This window comes from Lepisma saccharinum, chromosome 2 (assembly GCF_977018435.1).
Source record: "Lepisma saccharinum chromosome 2, izLepSacc3.1, whole genome shotgun sequence".
Lineage (NCBI taxonomy): Eukaryota > Metazoa > Arthropoda > Insecta > Zygentoma > Lepismatidae > Lepisma > Lepisma saccharinum.
In genome coordinates, this window is record NC_139230.1 from 74,403,977 (window position 1) to 74,422,009 (window position 18,033).

Below are 18,033 nucleotides of genomic sequence, written 5' to 3' on the forward strand. Positions count from 1 at the left end.
TTATTATTATTATTATTATTATTAAAGTAGGGTTACAATTAAGCTTACATTTTTTTACATTGATTCCGAACAACAAAAACAACGTTGTATCAACATACATTCAACGTTGTAACAACGTTAGGTATGTTAGGGGCTAACGTTGCCACAACGTTGTGGTAACATTATCTTGTTGACTGGGTTCTTGTAGTGGTATGGTAGATATTCGTATGGCAAGGTTCCAGCGTGCACTAGCCAGTAATTTCCGAGAAAAAAACTTCAATTTTTTTTATGATGGTAAAGTGGTTCGGTGATAGGCTATCAGTATTACACGCCGAAGATTATAAGTTTGACTTGTGTTCGATTACCCCTATTATTATTATATATAGCAACTAAGTATTGTATTTAATTAATAATTGAAAGAAATAAAAATATTATATATATTTTTTAAAATATAACACTCCTTTCTATTGGTTTTTCAATGTTATTTTTGAAAATAATTTTTCAGAATATGTTTTTGAATTTCTCATCATTTTACTAGGATTTGCATAAAAATGATCCATGTGTCATATTCGACGAAATATCATGTACAGCTAAAGTTATATATTTTTATTTTAGGGAAAATTATCAAGAAACAAACAAAAATAAATACTATTGACATACTTTTGTGAATAGTATTTATTATACATTATTTTTTGTTCACCATGCATAGTTGTATTCTTGTAAAAAGCATGAAAAACAATATATTTTCTACATATCGCAAAGCAAATAATATACAATTTTCGTAATAAGTAAAATGCAATAAATAATTTTTCGGTTTAATAAGAAATAAAAATCGCAGAGTTAACCGAACGGTGAATCGAACACAGAATTTTACAACCCATAAAATGCCTTGTAGCCTTTGCAATGAAGGGATGAAGATTCAAGTAATAAAATTTCATGCAAAATCGCACGTTATAAGATTGTTCAAATATATTAAATCAATGTGTCCATAAGTTATTATACTGTCAGTCATTTGGCACATCTCGTTACAAAATCTCAGCACATCACCATTCACTAGTTAATCGAATTGAATATTGATTTACTTCACAGTTCAATGCGCAACAATAGTTTCGACTCATATCACGTGAGATGTAAACTCAATTCAATTCTCTCATTGTATGTAACTTGTATGTTGAGCTCATGTAGAAATATCAATTATGAGCTCTAAGCTAAATTTGACGCTACAATCGCTTGATCAACTCTTGCGTCTCGCTGCCAGACATTCTACGTTCCTGTTTGCTCCAGGTCGCTTCTTCATTTCGTCATCATTGTTTTTACCTCTGTTTCATTCTCATCGTCGTTATAAACCTACGTAATTTCTACTGTTTACAGTAGACAGAATCTACTGTTATCAATTGTAGTACTCTACTGTGTCTCTCGGAAATCTACTCAAAATCAATTATTTCCTACACTTTCAGTAGGCCTAATGTGTAATTACAGTTGAGGAACTACAAGTGAAATATTCTCTTCAGTACTACATGTAATATTGCATGTAGTGTGTTTGAATTTGAATTCAAAATTTTGAGTGCGTCAGCACTTAGGCTATTTTGCACCTGTCACTTTATACGGTGTCCAGCCCCTTACCAGAATTAAAATAACATAACTGTAACGTCGTGTTGTAACTAAAGTATTAAAATATTCTGAATTCGGTTAAAAGCTGAGGCTGTAAAGAGGCACTCAGCACCCACAAGGACCAAACACAGGGCAACACAGAAAATTATACTGGCCATGGGGCCAGTCGCCATAACCTCGTTCGTCTGCAAACTGAAGTCCAGGGTGTACTACGTGGAAGCAACAATTGGGTGTACATACTTCGTGGAAGGTCATCCCTTACACCCTTGTAGTGTGTTTAGCTCAGCATGTTAGCTGTAAATGAGCTGTTAAATGAGTTGGAAAATCCGAATCAAAAATAAGAAGATCATCAATATACACCGTTAAATAACTTTCAGTCTCAGGTCCAAACCCACGGTGCATAACAGATACAGAAGTAGAAACTGCATTCGATAAGCCATAGGGCATTTTTAGGAATTCATATTGACGACCTTTGTAGGAAAAGGCTGTATATTTTCTACACTCTGCAATTAGGGGAATCTGCAAGTAACCTGAGGCCAGATCCAAACTAGTGAAGTATCGTGATCCTCGGAATCGTTGTAAAGATTCGTCAATTGGTGGAACGGAACTCTTAGGGACCACCATGATTGCATTGAGTTGACGAAAATCCAGACAAGGCCGTACACTTCCGTCAGGCTTGTCGACCACTAATAATGGGTTCAAATACGGAGACACAGATGGTTGGATGATATTCCATGCTTTCCAGAGATCTAATTTCTTTTCCAAAGCTTTTCTTTTGGAAAGCGGTACTGAGTATGGGTGGCGGTAAACTGGTTCAGAACTTTTCAGTACGATCTCGCATTCAGCACTTTCCATGGTTCCTGGTTTCTCTGAGAATACCTCTAGATACTGCAGCACACTGAATAATTCCTGTTTCTGGGAATCGAGCAAAATATTTATCGTCTCGACCTTCTCTCTGAGGTTAGTGGGTTTATACATCCAATCCACTTCTTCATCTTGGATTCTTTGGATATACCGCACTATATCAATATTTAAAGGATTCCCCTCTCTCTGCTCAGACGTTTTTCCGAACGACAACGTTACCATATTTTTCCTGAAGTTGATTTCAGCCTCGTGCTGTTTCAAGAAAGGCATTCCTAACAGAAGATCAGTTCCAAATCCTTTTAAGATGAAAACCTCAGTACTGAAATTTAAACCACCAATTTCTAACTCCACACGCCTGCTTCCACATACACGCTTCTTAAGTCTTCCAGAGAAATCTACCAATCGAACCTCTGGAACTTTCTGGATCTGTATGCCAGGTATCTTATCTACTAACTTAGTCCAGATTGAATAATTACGGATCGAGCATTCACTTCCAGTATCAATCACACAGGTCACTGTAAAGTCCATTAATTTAGCTTGCACTACTGGAGATCTGTATCTAATTTTGGATTCCCTTGCAAGACTTCAATTCTTTTTGTAAAATGGTCTCTTCAGTTTCTGTTAGCTGGAAATTTACTAGTAACTCTTGGACATCTTTTTCTATTAATTTGGGCCGCTCCTTCGAAGTCCCTTGCCTAAACAGGAACGAAGCATTTAGACAAGGTCCTAGTTTGTCTGGCTAGACTGGGACCTTTGATTTTGATGAAACTCCCGCGCTGTTTCTACGGCCTCCTCCTCCTCCGATCTAATGTTTTGTCTAGGAGATGGAGGTCCGCGAATCTCATTCTGCTCAGCCGTAAATCGTCGTCTCGGAGGACTTGGGCTACTTCTACCCTCACGGATCCTTCTTGGGTCAGGAGATCTACATCTTTGGTTTTGGTAAGGTTGGAAAGAGTTTCTTCTAAAATCACGCCTGCCTCCTCTTTCATTAGTGAAACGTTGAGGGCGCTGATAATTACCTTCTGACCTCGTTTCTATTTTCCGGACTTTATAGTTTCTTGAGGGATTCTGTTCTTTTCCCTTCGGTTCATGTTTGTTCCTCCACGCATCTGGCTCATCATAGATTTCAAAATCCTTCAGGAAATGAGTTAGGTCATCTACCGTTCTAGGCGCATGTGCTAAACAAAGGTTTCGCATTCTATAAGGAAATTGCCCGATGATCAACTTAAGTACTTCTCCTTCATTAAAGTTATCACTCAGGTTTCTATAGGCCGCATAAACGCTCCAGGCAAAGCTCTCCATACTTTCGTGGACAAGTCTGGAATATCTCCTGTTTCTCACAGCGGTTAGCTGCCGTCGTCTAGCCTTCTCAGAAGCGAATTCTTCTTTGAACCTGGCGCAAAAGTCAGCATAATTCACGAAACTATCAATATTTCCTGCAAGCCAGTGTTCAGTTTTATCAGTGAAGACTCTAGGAAGCAACTCTAGGCTATAATGTTCGGGTACCTGCATAAGTTCAAAGCTGACGTTGAGCTCCCGAAGATATTTTTCAGCTGACTGAGCTTCAATGTCGCCTTTAAATTTAGGAATGTGGACGATATCCGCCATTCTAGGCATCTTAAAATCTGACCTTCTTCTAGGTGGCGATCCATCTGAAGTATCATCGTATCGAGGCCTCTTTCTTCCATCAGCCTTCATTCTGTTGGCAGCGAATAGAGGTTTCTCAGCTAACCTGGGCGGCTCATAAGGAGTAGCATCCGGATTCAGATCTCTATCCGGAGTAAAAGGGCTGGAATGAACATCTGGAGTGGGTTCTGGCTGAACATTCAATCTTTGGAACTGAACCTGAAGTTCGCTTACCCTCTGGACAAACGTTCCTGTCTGATCTTGCATTTCTCTTCGCAGAGATACTTCAAGCTTCCTTGTCTCTACCCTAAGAGAATTCACCTTCTCTTCAGCTGCCTGCTCTACGTCTTTCCGCAGAGTTGAGGTCATTGACTTGATACGCACCCACTTATTGTATCATTTTAAGTGTTTGATATGTTTAAAATGTTAATTGTCTATTATGATGTAATTTGTTTTGTTCAATTGGGTAGTCTTTTATGGTTATGGACTAACCTTAAAACATTTGATTGTGAGTTGTTAGGAGAGAGATATCATGGATGTTGCTGGAATAATGGAAGTGATTTTGGAAATGTGAATGTGGTAATTTGTGTTGTGAAGAAAAATTATGAACTTAATACACTTTTGTTTCTTATAAGGAGTTTAATTGCGAGTGCAAGTTGGTAAGGTTTACGTAAGCATATCCTTATCTCATTTCCCACAACCTGAGGGCTTCATAGTAGGCTGATAAGTCTCAGGGTCGCCGTTGAGGAATAAAAGTAAGTAGATCCATTGAGACTAAACCGGGGAACGTAGCAGACTCCATCACTTCCTTCTGTTCCTGCACGACTTTCTCGATGGATGGATGGATGGACTTTCTCTTGTCACCCAAGTTTTGGACAGCTTTCTCAATGGACTCCACTGTAATCTCTACTTGTCCGCGCCACTGAGATAATGGTTCTAGTTTTTCCTGAAGAGCCTCTTTTAATCTTTCCTCAACCTTTACTATATCTTGCTGAGAAGTAATTTGGATACTTTCTACTCCGGCCTTAAGACCTTCTATGTCAGTCCTCTGCTGGGCAAAGAGGGCTTGCAGTTCATTTCTACGCTTCTCTTCTTCTTCCTCTTTTTCTCTTCGTCTTTTCGCTTCTTCTTCCTCTTTTCTCTTCGTCTTTTGGCTTCTTCTTCCTCTTTTTCTCTTCGTCTTTTGGCTTCTTCTTTTTCTTTTTCTCTTCGTCTTTTGGCTTCTTCTTCCTCTTTTTCTTTTTTCTTACTTCCTCTTGACTCTCAATTAAAGCTCGGAGAGTTTCAAAGTCCTTTTATCTTTTCTCTTCAATTTCTCGTTTTTCTAGCTCTCTTTTCTCTTCTTTCTAACTCTCTTTTCTCTTCAATTTCTCGTTTTTCTAGCTCTCGTTTCTCTTCATGAAACTCTATTAAGGATCTAAGTTCTAACAGTTCCTTTTTTCTCAGCTTTTCAGCCTGAACTGCCTCTCTCTTGCGCACCTTGTCTTCCTCCTGTTTCTCTTTCTTTCTGTCGTCCCTATCTTTCGTCAGCCATTCCAACAACCAATGGTCTGATGGAGGCTTGGTCAGAGGACTTGGTTCTTGTATTGCGGTCTCCGCTACCTGGGTGTGCGGAGCAGATTCACACGTCTGGCATTTAACTCCTACAGCAGTGAAGGTAGCCACATCTTTTCCATCACAGTTCCAGTGAATTTGGCGCTGGCACTGGCAACACTGGAAATATGCTGCCTCTTCTCCCAGTTCTTCACAGCAACCAAATCCAGACTCTGAATACATGGTCTTCCTCCCTCTACTTCTCAGGTTCATACCAGTAAATTCTTGGTCCATGTTTAATACAGTAGACACTTTCACTCTCACTGGACAGTCCTTTTAATGCACGGTTCGGTTGACTTCACTTAATTGCACAGTTCTGTCGGGCCCCACGTTATGGCGCCAAATTCTTTTGCAACGTCCCACCTACACACAATTACCACACTCTAAACACTTCAATTAGCAGGACGGCAAAAGTCTACCCATATGCACTAACTTTTTTTCAGCCGTAGAACATGGACTCAGAAATATCTCAGGGCTTGCTGGGTGTAAGGAAAGACTATACCAGCTTAATATATTTATATATGTTTATTATAGTCTCAACACAAGGGTGTCCGTTTGCACACTTACACACGTGTCTTCCTTACCACGCGCGTGCATTTACTTGTACCACACACGTGCTTTTACCTGCACCACTCACGTTCCTTTACCTGTACCATCTTTGGTCTCGAAGAGATAAGGGGGGCAGGGAACATCCAATTTATTCCTCGCTGTGAGGCGCCAGGGGGAGTATGGGGACCTAATTTTATTTAGGGCCTTGGTCGCCGCTGACGTCACGGGTTCCCCTGTAAAAGAGAGTAGGTTGTGCGTAGTACCCCAACCACAGCCGGGAATTGGCCGAAACCAATCGGTACTCCCGAATAACGGGCGCAGGGTAAAAGAATTAAAGGAATGCCGCGACACCCCCGGCGTAAGCTGGGAATTGGCAAGCCAACCGGTGTCTCCTATGAAGGGACGGCAGGTTAAAAAGGAAGGTCCGGGTGCTCCCAGACAAGCCGGGCAGGTAGAACCTGGGCACCTATCAGCCTAAGCGAGCGGACCAGGTAGGTAGGTTGCTGCTAGGCTCTTCTTCTTCTTTCTTCTTTCTCCGTCCTTCCTTCTGGGATGCCTTCTAGTTCTCAGGCTGGGAGGCCAGTTAACCCTGGATGTTTGCCTGTTGACATCAGGGAGCCAACTGAGCTCCGGTCTCGCTGCGCTGGGTTTTATACTCGCGGTGGCGCATGGGTGGTGAAAATTGTAACTACAAGTAAGCGTTGCTAACTCATTTTTTTACATATTGCAAACTTCGTACTGAGAAATATCAAGTTGAGAAATCACTAGTGGGAAAATCACTAGATGCACGCGACAACTAAAACTGTGTGCATTCAGACAATACAATTAATAATGAGCCTCGCAGGACTCTGCTATTTTAAACAACATGACAATAATTTATAACATTAAAAAGAATATAACGACCACGCAGGGTCTAATAATGAGTGAAGCTAGTAAACGTAGAGGTGGAACCGTTAACGTTTACAGAATACATTTAAACTAAAAGCGTACGCCTCGCAGGAACATTCCGCTTAACTCTTTCATCAGATTAAAAAGAATATAGTGACCACGCAAGGTCTAATAATAATTAAATGGCGACCAAGCAGGGTCGTTACAAAAGTGAAAAGAAGTTGTCGGTTGTGAGAAATAAAGGAACGAAAATGAGTGAAATAATAGTGTTATTTACCATTCTCATGATTCAAGGTTGCCAGAATTAATTGTTACAAAAACTACAAATCCTGTTAAAATTGCCTCCCCCGGTTACGAATGCAAGCACGCAGCCTGCGGCGTACTTCAGACACAGTCACTCGCGTTGATACTCTGTCTCTTATGTATTGGGCGGCTGTCTCAATTCTCTCTCTCAACTCTTCTTGGGAATCCACTGGTGTACTTAGACTAACTCTTTCATGTGACCCCAAATGTATAAGTCGCATGCTATTGAGGAGGGAGAATCCTGTCAGAAGGATGGATTTTTGTCGATTTTTACTACATACCGACACTGAAGACCCCCATCACCTGACAAGAATTCTGTGGACGGACGAATCCAAATTCGACCGCGATGGTATTACGAATTTTCATAATGAGCAGTTTTGGGCCTTTAAGGGTCATAACCCAAGAAAATGTAAAGAAAATGCTCACCAGAGAAAATTCTTACTAAATGTGTGGATGGGAATCATCCACAATCATGTGATCGGGCCATTCTTTCTGCCACAAAACCTAAACGGCATTACCTACGAAAACTTCCTAAGGGAAGAATTGACGACGCTGCTGGAGGATGTGCCGCTCGCCACAAGATGGGGTATGATTTATCAAGATCATGGCTGTCCAGCCCACTATTTCCGGTGTGTGCGACAGTGGCTGGACGACAATTATCCCATGCAATGGATTGATCGAGGCGGCCCGAAACCCTGGCCGGCGAGGAGTCCGGATTTGGCGCCATGCGACTTTTGCATTTGGGGTTACATGAAAGAGTTAGTCTACAGCAGGGGTTTCCAACTGGCGGCCCGCAAAGCCAGTTTGCAAAATACATTAATTTTATGTATTCTTATTAAAATACGTTCTATTTTTACTGAAGGAACGGAAGCTCTGTGAAGAAAGACAATATCACAGGTAGAATTTGTTTTTGCAGTCAATAATCATCAGAAGAAGAATCTAAAGTGACGTAACATTCTCTTCACACCATGCATTCCACCCCTTCGCTATGCGGAATGAACTCGCCCGCTTCCGCGAAGGCTTCACCTCTGGCTTCACTCTTTGTCTTTAGAAACAAACTGCAGGCACGAAGTACCAAGAGATTTCCAGTGTTCCAACTCTGATTGTACTGTGACTGATTGTTAAGCTTTGTGCAAATATCGTAATGAGCCATATAAAATGATCACCATCCAGCTATTTAGCAATCCTCTTGTCGTTAACATAGAAGAACAAGAAGCTTGTCTCCAACTTGAATTGTGTGATTTGCAAAGCGATGTGTTCCTTCAAACTAGGCAAGAAAAGGGGCCCGAGTTTTTCAAATACCTTTCAAAGGAACGCTTTCCAAACCTTCGTAGTTTTGGGCAAAGAATAACATCCATGTTCGGTAGCACATACACGTGTGAAAGTGGTTTTTCTTCAATGAAGTTCATCAAGAACCGTTACAGAAGCCGACTGGCAGATTCTTCACTGCTTCACCTTCTGAGACTTTCAAATACAGAAATTGAAGTGGACATTCCAACTTTAACAAAAGAAGCAGATCGGCCTCAATTTTCATATTGAACACTTAGTATGAAGGATTCTTATTTGTATGGTGTGTTTTTCATTTCTTTGAATTAATCCATAAGTATTGGGTTTTTGTGAAATAAATTCTAATTATACAATTTTGATTTGTGATTCCATTGTTTTTATTGCCTTATTTAAGAAATTTAGGTCATGCGAAAGTACTAAATTTTCAGTTCAGTACTTACAATTTTTGTAATTCTTAACCCCCTCCCCCCCAAAAAAATGCGGCCCGCCAATCAAATACTGGATATAATTTTGGCCCTCGGACCTTTTGAAGTTGGAAACCACTGATCTACAGTACTCCAGTGGATTCCCAAGAAGAGTTGAGAGAGAGAAATTTGACAGCCGCCAAATACATAAGAGACAGAGTGTCAACGCGAGTGACTGTGTCTGAAGTACCCCGCAGGCTGCGTGCTTGCATTCGTAACCGGGGAAGGCAATTTTAACAAGATTTGTAGTTTTTGTAACAGTTAATTCTGACAACCTGGAATCATGAGAATGGTAAATAACACTATTATTTCACTCATTTTCGTTCCTTTATTTCTCACAACCGACAACTTCTTTTCACTTTACAAAGAGGTCTACAACGCGCCTTCTCCGCTGTTTATTCAGATTTATCCCCCAACCCGTGTGCCAGTTGACAACATTTGTATCTTTTTGGAGAGCTTATGAAACGAGGAAGTTTTTTCCGTAATTTTTACGCTAAGTGTGTTACCAATTTTTTTAGTAATCCTCTTCGATTTAAACGAAAATTTCCAAATTTCTTCATGACGTGTGCACCAATGACTGTTTCTTTCTGTGGGTATGGGAATTTTGGGCATGAATTTTTCCCCAGTAGTCATTCATTCGTCAGCTGTTAGCAACGTGTCGATTAAGTGTCCAGTGTGTAGTAGTTTTTTCACAATTAGTAGTTTTTTGGTCGCAAGTCGGAATATGTCACGAAAATCTACAAACTGCAATAACTCGAAACCCATTTATTTTCGACCCCCGGTGCATAGGGTCAAATTTGTTGCAAATGTGCTCTAGTATTACCCCTTTCCAGGAATAGGTCGAGTTACCAATAGGTCGAGTTACCCTGTATATATATATATATATATATATATATATATATATATATATATATATATATATATATATTGAAGTGTAGATTTCTATTACATCAAAATTGGAAATTTCCATCTTTTCATGTAATTTAATGTGTATACTCTGTCCCTGGGCATCTGTGGAGAAAGGCCGCGCATAGCAGCAGAAAAGGGGGGAATCGAGTGGGCAGAGCAAAGCAGTACACACCGCTGAGAAGGGTGGTAACTGCAGTCGCTTTCCCCCTCCACGCGATCCCTTTCCCTCTCAAGTATTCATTGGTGAGGCCATCTCGCGTCACTACTTGCTCACATACTTTTTTGGTTCGCTTGCTCCAGAGATACCTTGGACAGAGTATAGATTTCTATTATCCTGAACAATTTTACAGCCCATCTTTCTTAGCTGGGCCATCTCTCCAGGAATTCAATTACATATATATATATATATATATATATATATATATATATATAATATATATAAAATACATTCGCTCCCATTTCGCAAAACTTATTTGCCTTTAAGAAATAAAAGAATATTTAATGGGCACTTCGGTATGAAAATTACATTTTGTTACACATTTGACTAAACTTCAGAAACCAAACACAAAGCGCCACATCGCACGTTCACCGTTAGTTACCTTACAAGAATGCCTAGCATATTTGTTTCATATGTATAAAATCTGTACGAGTACGTTTTAAGTGTTTCTTTTCAATTAAACATTTAATTTTGTGTCACGTGTCACGTACTTAATCTCCTCATTATTTGCACATGAAAGTTGTAACGTGCCTCTAGCTAATTTCTTCCCTAAATACAATATACCAAATTTATTTTCTCTAATTAAATTAATATTCTGTAATGTTGTTTTTATGATTGGGGAAAATAAGCTTTTCCTACTTAATTGTTCCTTCCTGTTCAAAATTCGTATGTTTTTAGTCCACTTTATGTCAGGAGTGCCCATCCCCCCAAGGCCAATGGTGCCCTCCAAATCATGTCATAAAATTTTGTATTTAATTACGACAGCGTGTCTACTGAAGTAGCTGTTTTTAGCTATAATTAGTTACGAAGTATGTACAACTGTTACAGCATGCAGGGAATTAATAATGCAATAATCAATAACGAATCAGGTGCTTTAAATTAAGTAGTATACACACACTAAACATTATATTTTAAGAAATGATATTATCAATCTATACTGAGAATATTGTTTATGTTTTGTAATTCAGCTGTAGTATAGTTCTTCACAATGAACTGATAAAAACTCATTTCTGTTATACATTGCTGCGAGCAAGAAAATTTTTACATCCACTTCTTTGCAGGCCTGCAAGAATATTTATTTAATGGGGTGTCAACTTTTCCAGCTTCTTTTTTCGCACGTTGGGTCCCGAAAACGTATACAAACCATATTGCTAAATATATTCCTCAAAGTATAATGTTCGAATCCCCCTCCCCCCACAGAAATTCCTTGGCAATAAAAGATATAATACTTTATCAAGAGCTTCATATCTCCCACCTTTCAAACTTAATACCCAATCCTCCTACCAAAATTTCCATATTAATTTTAGACTTACTGTTGATAATGACTCCCCCAAAGAAATAATTCTCAGTCCCCACACCAGAGTTTCCGTAACAGTTTAAGACGTAATAGCAATACACAATAATTGGATATCACCCCAATTGAATGCTCAATGGCTCCACCCCCCTAACTGAAATTCCAGTCATAATCTAAAACTTAGCACTGATATTCAAAAGTTGATATTGAAAACGTCTAATTCTCAATTTATAGTCCTGGTGCCAAAGCGAAATGCTGGATTTGAGGTATAAATAAAATGTTTTGACTGTTTTTTAAAACTTACGTTATGTACATTTCAGATCCGATTAATGGCACTCTGTCAACCTTGAGCGATTTAAGTAAATCAAGATGGCGTCCAATATGGCGGACTATCCAGTTAATTACCCATATCTCGATAGTTATCCAATGGTTGTAAACAGAATTTTCTTTTTAGTCTTTATCGTCATTAGATGGACTACGAAAAAAATTCTGTTTATTTTCTCGCTAATATCAGTGTTTTTACCGTAATTTAAAAAATAATCTTTAAAATATGTATTTTTTTCTAGCACTTTAAAATAGTTTTTGCTTTGTAAGTTTTGAATAAATAAAACGACTGGAAATTGTTTGGAATAAAAGTGGTAGCCCAATTCATAACCTTTAAAACAATATAAGTTTTAATGCATTTGAATTATAAATACCCTATAAAATGTGTCCCAGAATAGAGAATAGTGAAAAAAAGTGGGTCTTTATTACAGGCCTGCGGCTAAGACCCGAATCATTGACTTTTTGATAAAAGCAAGAGACATAGTAAATTTAATTGTTATATCATTAAATATATTTGCAGTCGAGTAGCCAATCGATATCTGTGCCCTTACGGCCGCCATCTTGAAATTAATCCGCCATTTTGAAAATGTTTTGATTTGCTATATCTCGGGAACGGTGTCCCCTATCAACGTCCGGTTTTCTCAGAAATGTTCCAAATAGTGTAAAGTTACATAATAAATCAATAAATCTATTTTTGAGAAATATGAAATGGAAGTTTTGCAGAACAACTACAAAACATTTTGAGAGAATAACTGCGAGTTGAAAGTTTTCATAATTCTCGAATCAAACAGTAGAATTTTATATTTTGTAAAATTACGAAGTGTTTCTTAGAAGTCTTTATATTTGAAGGGGGGTGCCCCCTAAAACAGTTTTTTAGCCGAAACAAAAAAAACACCTATTTCTTCCTTTGGGCCCCTTTATACACCTGCCAAGTTTCATGCAAATCGGAGGGGAAGCACCTAGATAATCTCCCTTGTTAGTCTTACACTTTGTAATTATATAACACTGCATATATTATAATGTTTTATTTTAATTTTTAAAACTGTAACTGTAGAACAATTGTATAATTTTTGTATAACATTTATATCTTGTTAAATGTGTTAAAGGTTTCATCCTGGAATGGAATGTCTCACATTTATGTGTGTTTCCATTTCCAATACATTCGAATGAATGCATATTCGTTTCAATGGCATTTACAAAATCACCTCTGAAATTTTATGTTAAACAAGTAAGATTACTTTTGTGCACGATTGTGTTAGCCGATGAGTAGCAAATTATTTTAGGAACACTTGAAAAAAAATCTTGTAGGACTAACAAATGAAAAACTTCTTTGTAATCGAAGATCATAATACCTTTTAAGGTGTGGTAATATTATAATGGGATTGAGATACGAAACTATCGGATCCGGATCCGGATTTTCGGATCTGGAACTTTCGGATCCGGATGTAGATCCGGAACTATCGGATCCGGATCCGGATCCGGATCCGTTTGGCCATCCCTACTCCACACCCCCTACACGCCTTCATGGCTTGGTGCAAAGCACAAGGTAGCACTTTTCATTTACTATACGTCAGATTTTGTCGGAACAGAACTTTCCAATGAACGTGGACTTTCTTCCAAGTTCCGTTGGGATATTAATAGGTTTCAGTTTTTCTTAACACAATTCATCCATGTTATATTTCGTTATAAAAACCACGGCCGATATGCTGTGCGTGTGTAGGGGGGGGGATTATAATGCAAACATATGAGGTGATCCTTTCCTATTACTCCATTGTCCGATCCTTCGTATCCAAAATAACTCTTAATTCTACACACTGGAAATGTAGCACTTCCTATATCTTAGCATGCAAATATCTAGTAGCAAAGTAATGTGTAGGCACATAGTAGTTCGGATCCCACATAAAACTGTAGGTGCATTCCCGATTAGTCTTACTGTGCATAAAGTGGACTCAAGACACAAAATCAACTAACCAACCGTTATTGTTCAGATTATCGAATCCAGAACCTTCGTCGCGAATAACATAAGCAGGAATACAATGTGAAATTACCGAACAGAAACAGAACCTAAAAGCTACAACGGATAGAAATCGACGATACAGCACGCGTTCTGAAATGAAGAAGAATACGAAAGTGGAAGGACATCTATACACACACATACACGTTTCCTTCCCTCAATGGTAAGCTATTCTTCTTGCAGAGAAGCCTTTACGTAGGCCTTCAAGGCCACGACGAGAAAGTGTTTTACATGCAATGACGGGACCAAAACACTGGTCTAGTTTGATATGAAAGCTGTGTTCCTCCTTATTTCGTACGTCATTGATAACAGGAACACGGGCCTCGTCTGCTAACCCTAGTTTCGTAGAGCAGACGCATGCTTGCCACTCTTTGGTTCAGTGACCTTCGCTCGTAGTTGGCAAGAGTGAATGACTCACCAGATACCTGTTGCCTGTGAGCTTATACAAGAATAGATATTTCGTTAGCGCCTGTAAGTATTGTTTCATCTGCAGTTATATCAGTTAACGTTCGAATAGTTTCCTAATAGTTACGTTATTTATAAATTAGTTCTCGAGAGTGAGATTTCTATCTCTTTGCACGGGTGTTTTTTATGCAGCCTGCATGTATTATTTTTCTTTTCCTGAAACAAGAAGAAATTCCAAGACGCAAAAAGAGCCGTTTAAGATTAGTTAACAAAAAGAAAGAAGAAAAAGAAAATGTAAATGTTGAAATAAATTATTGTAGAGATCGAGTGAATAACAGTTTGTCACGGAGCCTCCTCGATGCCGTAATGATAACGTCGTCACCTTATAATCAAGGGATCCCGGGTTCGATACGCGGTGGAGGCACGTAGTGGTTCGTATCCCATGTTAAACTGAAGGTCCAGTCCCGATTAGCTTATCTGTGCATAAAGCGGACTTAAAACGCCAAATCAATCAATCAATCAATCGATACGCGGTGGAGGCACGTAGTGGTTCGTATCCCATGTTAAACTGAAGGTTCAGTCCCGATTAGCTTATCTGTGCACAGTGTAAGAAAATTTCATGTTCAACCACATACGAAACAAAAAATAATAATTTATTCCATGTTGGAGTTCACATCTGTTGTATCTAACCAACACAATTATGGATCGCAACATATTTTCTCAAATCCATGTTAATTATATATGTATGATAAAATAACAGAACTAGAGGAAAGAGAAAGCCAAGCAAAACTCGGATGCCTTCTCCAGAATTTCAAATCTCCTTACGTAAGTTTCTGGGTTGAAGTCCCGGGCAGGCATGACTTTCTTGTTCTTGTCCTTTTATCTGCTTTATTTCATCATAAATCTTCGTTATGGTTTACTTACAGGGGAAGAATACCAATACAAAGCCAATAACAAACAGAACAACAACTCAATTAGGGAGATGTCAAGAAACAAACAAGACTTGACAGTGTCTCCGTCTCTGGGTTTCTCGAATTGAAAATTGCTCTCCCGTTCTCGGTCTCGACTACTTAAATTTAGAAATCGAAAACGTATGTGAAGATACATATATTTCATATATCCCGGTTTTGTAGGAGATTTCGTGAGAGATGAAATAAGTACACTTCGAGCTTGTATATTTTTATTATTTTTGTTACGTAACATCACTTTCCTTCCTAGTCGCGGACGAGTGACCATTACATGAAATTAATGACGAAATACTGAAACACTTCGTGCCAAATAATATGACGTGATATTATGATATGAATATATTAATAATATAATATTCCTAGTCATTCCACTGATTGATCCCAATTGCGTACACAAAATATGGTATAATGTACACTCCTAACTAACCTCCGTGGCGGAGTGGTTAGCACAGCGCGCTACGACAGCATAGGCCCCTGGTTTGAATCTCGGCTTGGCCGGGTGTTCTTGATGAGTGACCCTTAATCAATGTCATCATATCATCACTCATTACTCATCTTCATAGTCGGTATTTGCCAAAAGTGAAAGAATAGTGCCACTAAATAACAAACATCCAATCAAATCGAACATCTTCACCGATTTAATTCTATACCGTACCAAAATTCCACTTTATCACTGCATCTTGCTTCATTTTACAGCATCTCAATTGTTTTCCGATTCGAAAACAATTGGAATGTTGTTTTGTGCAGTTGATTGTGCATTGTTTCGTTGTTTTGATTGTTTAATTAACGTCGCATTAATTAGTTTAGACCAATCGTGACAAAGGGAATCGAGAGCACAAAGGAAGGGGAAAAGACAAGTTAGAGACCACGGCATTCCGTGAATACAACTGAAGTGACTGCAGAATATTATGTATAAAATTTGTTTCGCATTTTCCTTTTATTTCTGTTTCAGTTATTTTACTTCGCTTTTCTTCTACCACTCGTGTTAATCGTGTCGGTGAGGAAGAATTATAAACTCGTGAAATGGACGATGGCACAAAAGTCTATGCCTCTCCCACGGTTCGAACCTGTGACCACAAAATATTGTCTTATTTTTAAAATTTACGCCAAATATGGTTTCAGTCTCTTTCTCAAGGCGTTCCATTTCCGATGGCGTAGCGGTAACGTCCTCGACATGTAATCAAAGGCTTTTGAATTGAATACCAGAGAGAGGGACATTTGGTTTGGTTCCCACTTTAATCTGTTGGTCCAGTGCATAAACTGGACTTAAACAATTAGCGTGTGGCATGTGGTCTGTGATGAGAACCATCATTTCAGTGAACCTTATTGACAATGGCTCTAATAATACAGGAAAGAATATTTCCTTACGAGTAGCACATGTTAAGAAACCAGTTCCTGAAATTTTCTTCTGGGGGACTCATAGCACCCAGCTGTTTGTTGTGGCTGGGGCATGAGTCATGTGATTCATGCTATCAATGCTCAATCCTTCCCGAGAACTCAGATCCACCAGACAAACTTAAGCTATTATTTTGTTATTTGGGTTGCATAATCAACAGGCTTTAAGACGTTACGAAATTCTAGGCCCCGTGGCCCAGGTAATTCTTTCTCTGACTGTATATGTGTACCAGGTTTCCAACATGAGATGTACTATTGAATTAAGTGTGAGGAAAAGATCAAGTGTGTGTATTGAAAGAAAGAAAGAAAGTTAAAGTCCCCGCCGATTCATAGTATCAAGAAAATTCTCCCTTTCGTCCCATACAGAAAAGACACCTCTTTACCTCGCTGTGTTACACCAAACATCTGAGAGCGACTGGAGGGATAATAAACCTTTTCGAGCAAGGCCTCATCTCCAGGCAAGCCACGGCACCTAGCGACCTGTTGAGTGAGATGAGTCAAGGAAAAATGGATAATAAACCTTTTCCTGCTCCCATAAAAATAGGCAATAATTAGACTGGAGAGTTCAATGAACTAACCGAACTCTAACTATGCACTGGTAATGATCAGGCTGGAAAGTTAATACGAACTAACCGATCACTGATTCTGTTCCACAGACGACTGCTCCCTTCCCTTCCCTTATATAGGTCCCGCTAATCACCTAACCGTTACTGGAAACTTTCCGCTGGTCGGCTGTCCAGCAACACACCTACTTACCCAACGGCCAAGAATACGCACGTACATGAATACATAGACATCCACAACATTTCCAAACACATGACACTAAAACCCGACTGATCCAATTAGATTAATAAATTAAACATATAAAATAAAAAGGATCAAGTAATGATTCGCCTCATTATACTGTCTACCGATTTTTTTATATGAATCGCCCTTTGGAACTTTTCTTTCTTTGATCAGGTCTTGATATCCTTTACACTTCGATAATGTACAGGGTGTCCACATGAGACACCCCTTATTTTCAATTTCTATTGTGAGGAAACTCTTGAACGTAGAGCGTTGCTCTTTGTGGCATTATGTAAAGCAAATCAATTTTTTTTGTGCACTTCTACGTGTGCTCCTTTCGTAACCCTCAAAATTTCTAGCCGATACTCGACTCATGGGCGCACTAGCATGTCAGTGGTGATGGAGTTGATGGTATTTTCAATTCTCCGGCGGAGATACGAAGGTCACATACAGGTGAAGTGTAGACCGTGATTTACATAACCTCACAAGAATAAATCAAGAGGGGGTTATGTCCGGAGATGGCAGTAGCCACCTGATTGGTCCATCGCGTCCAATCC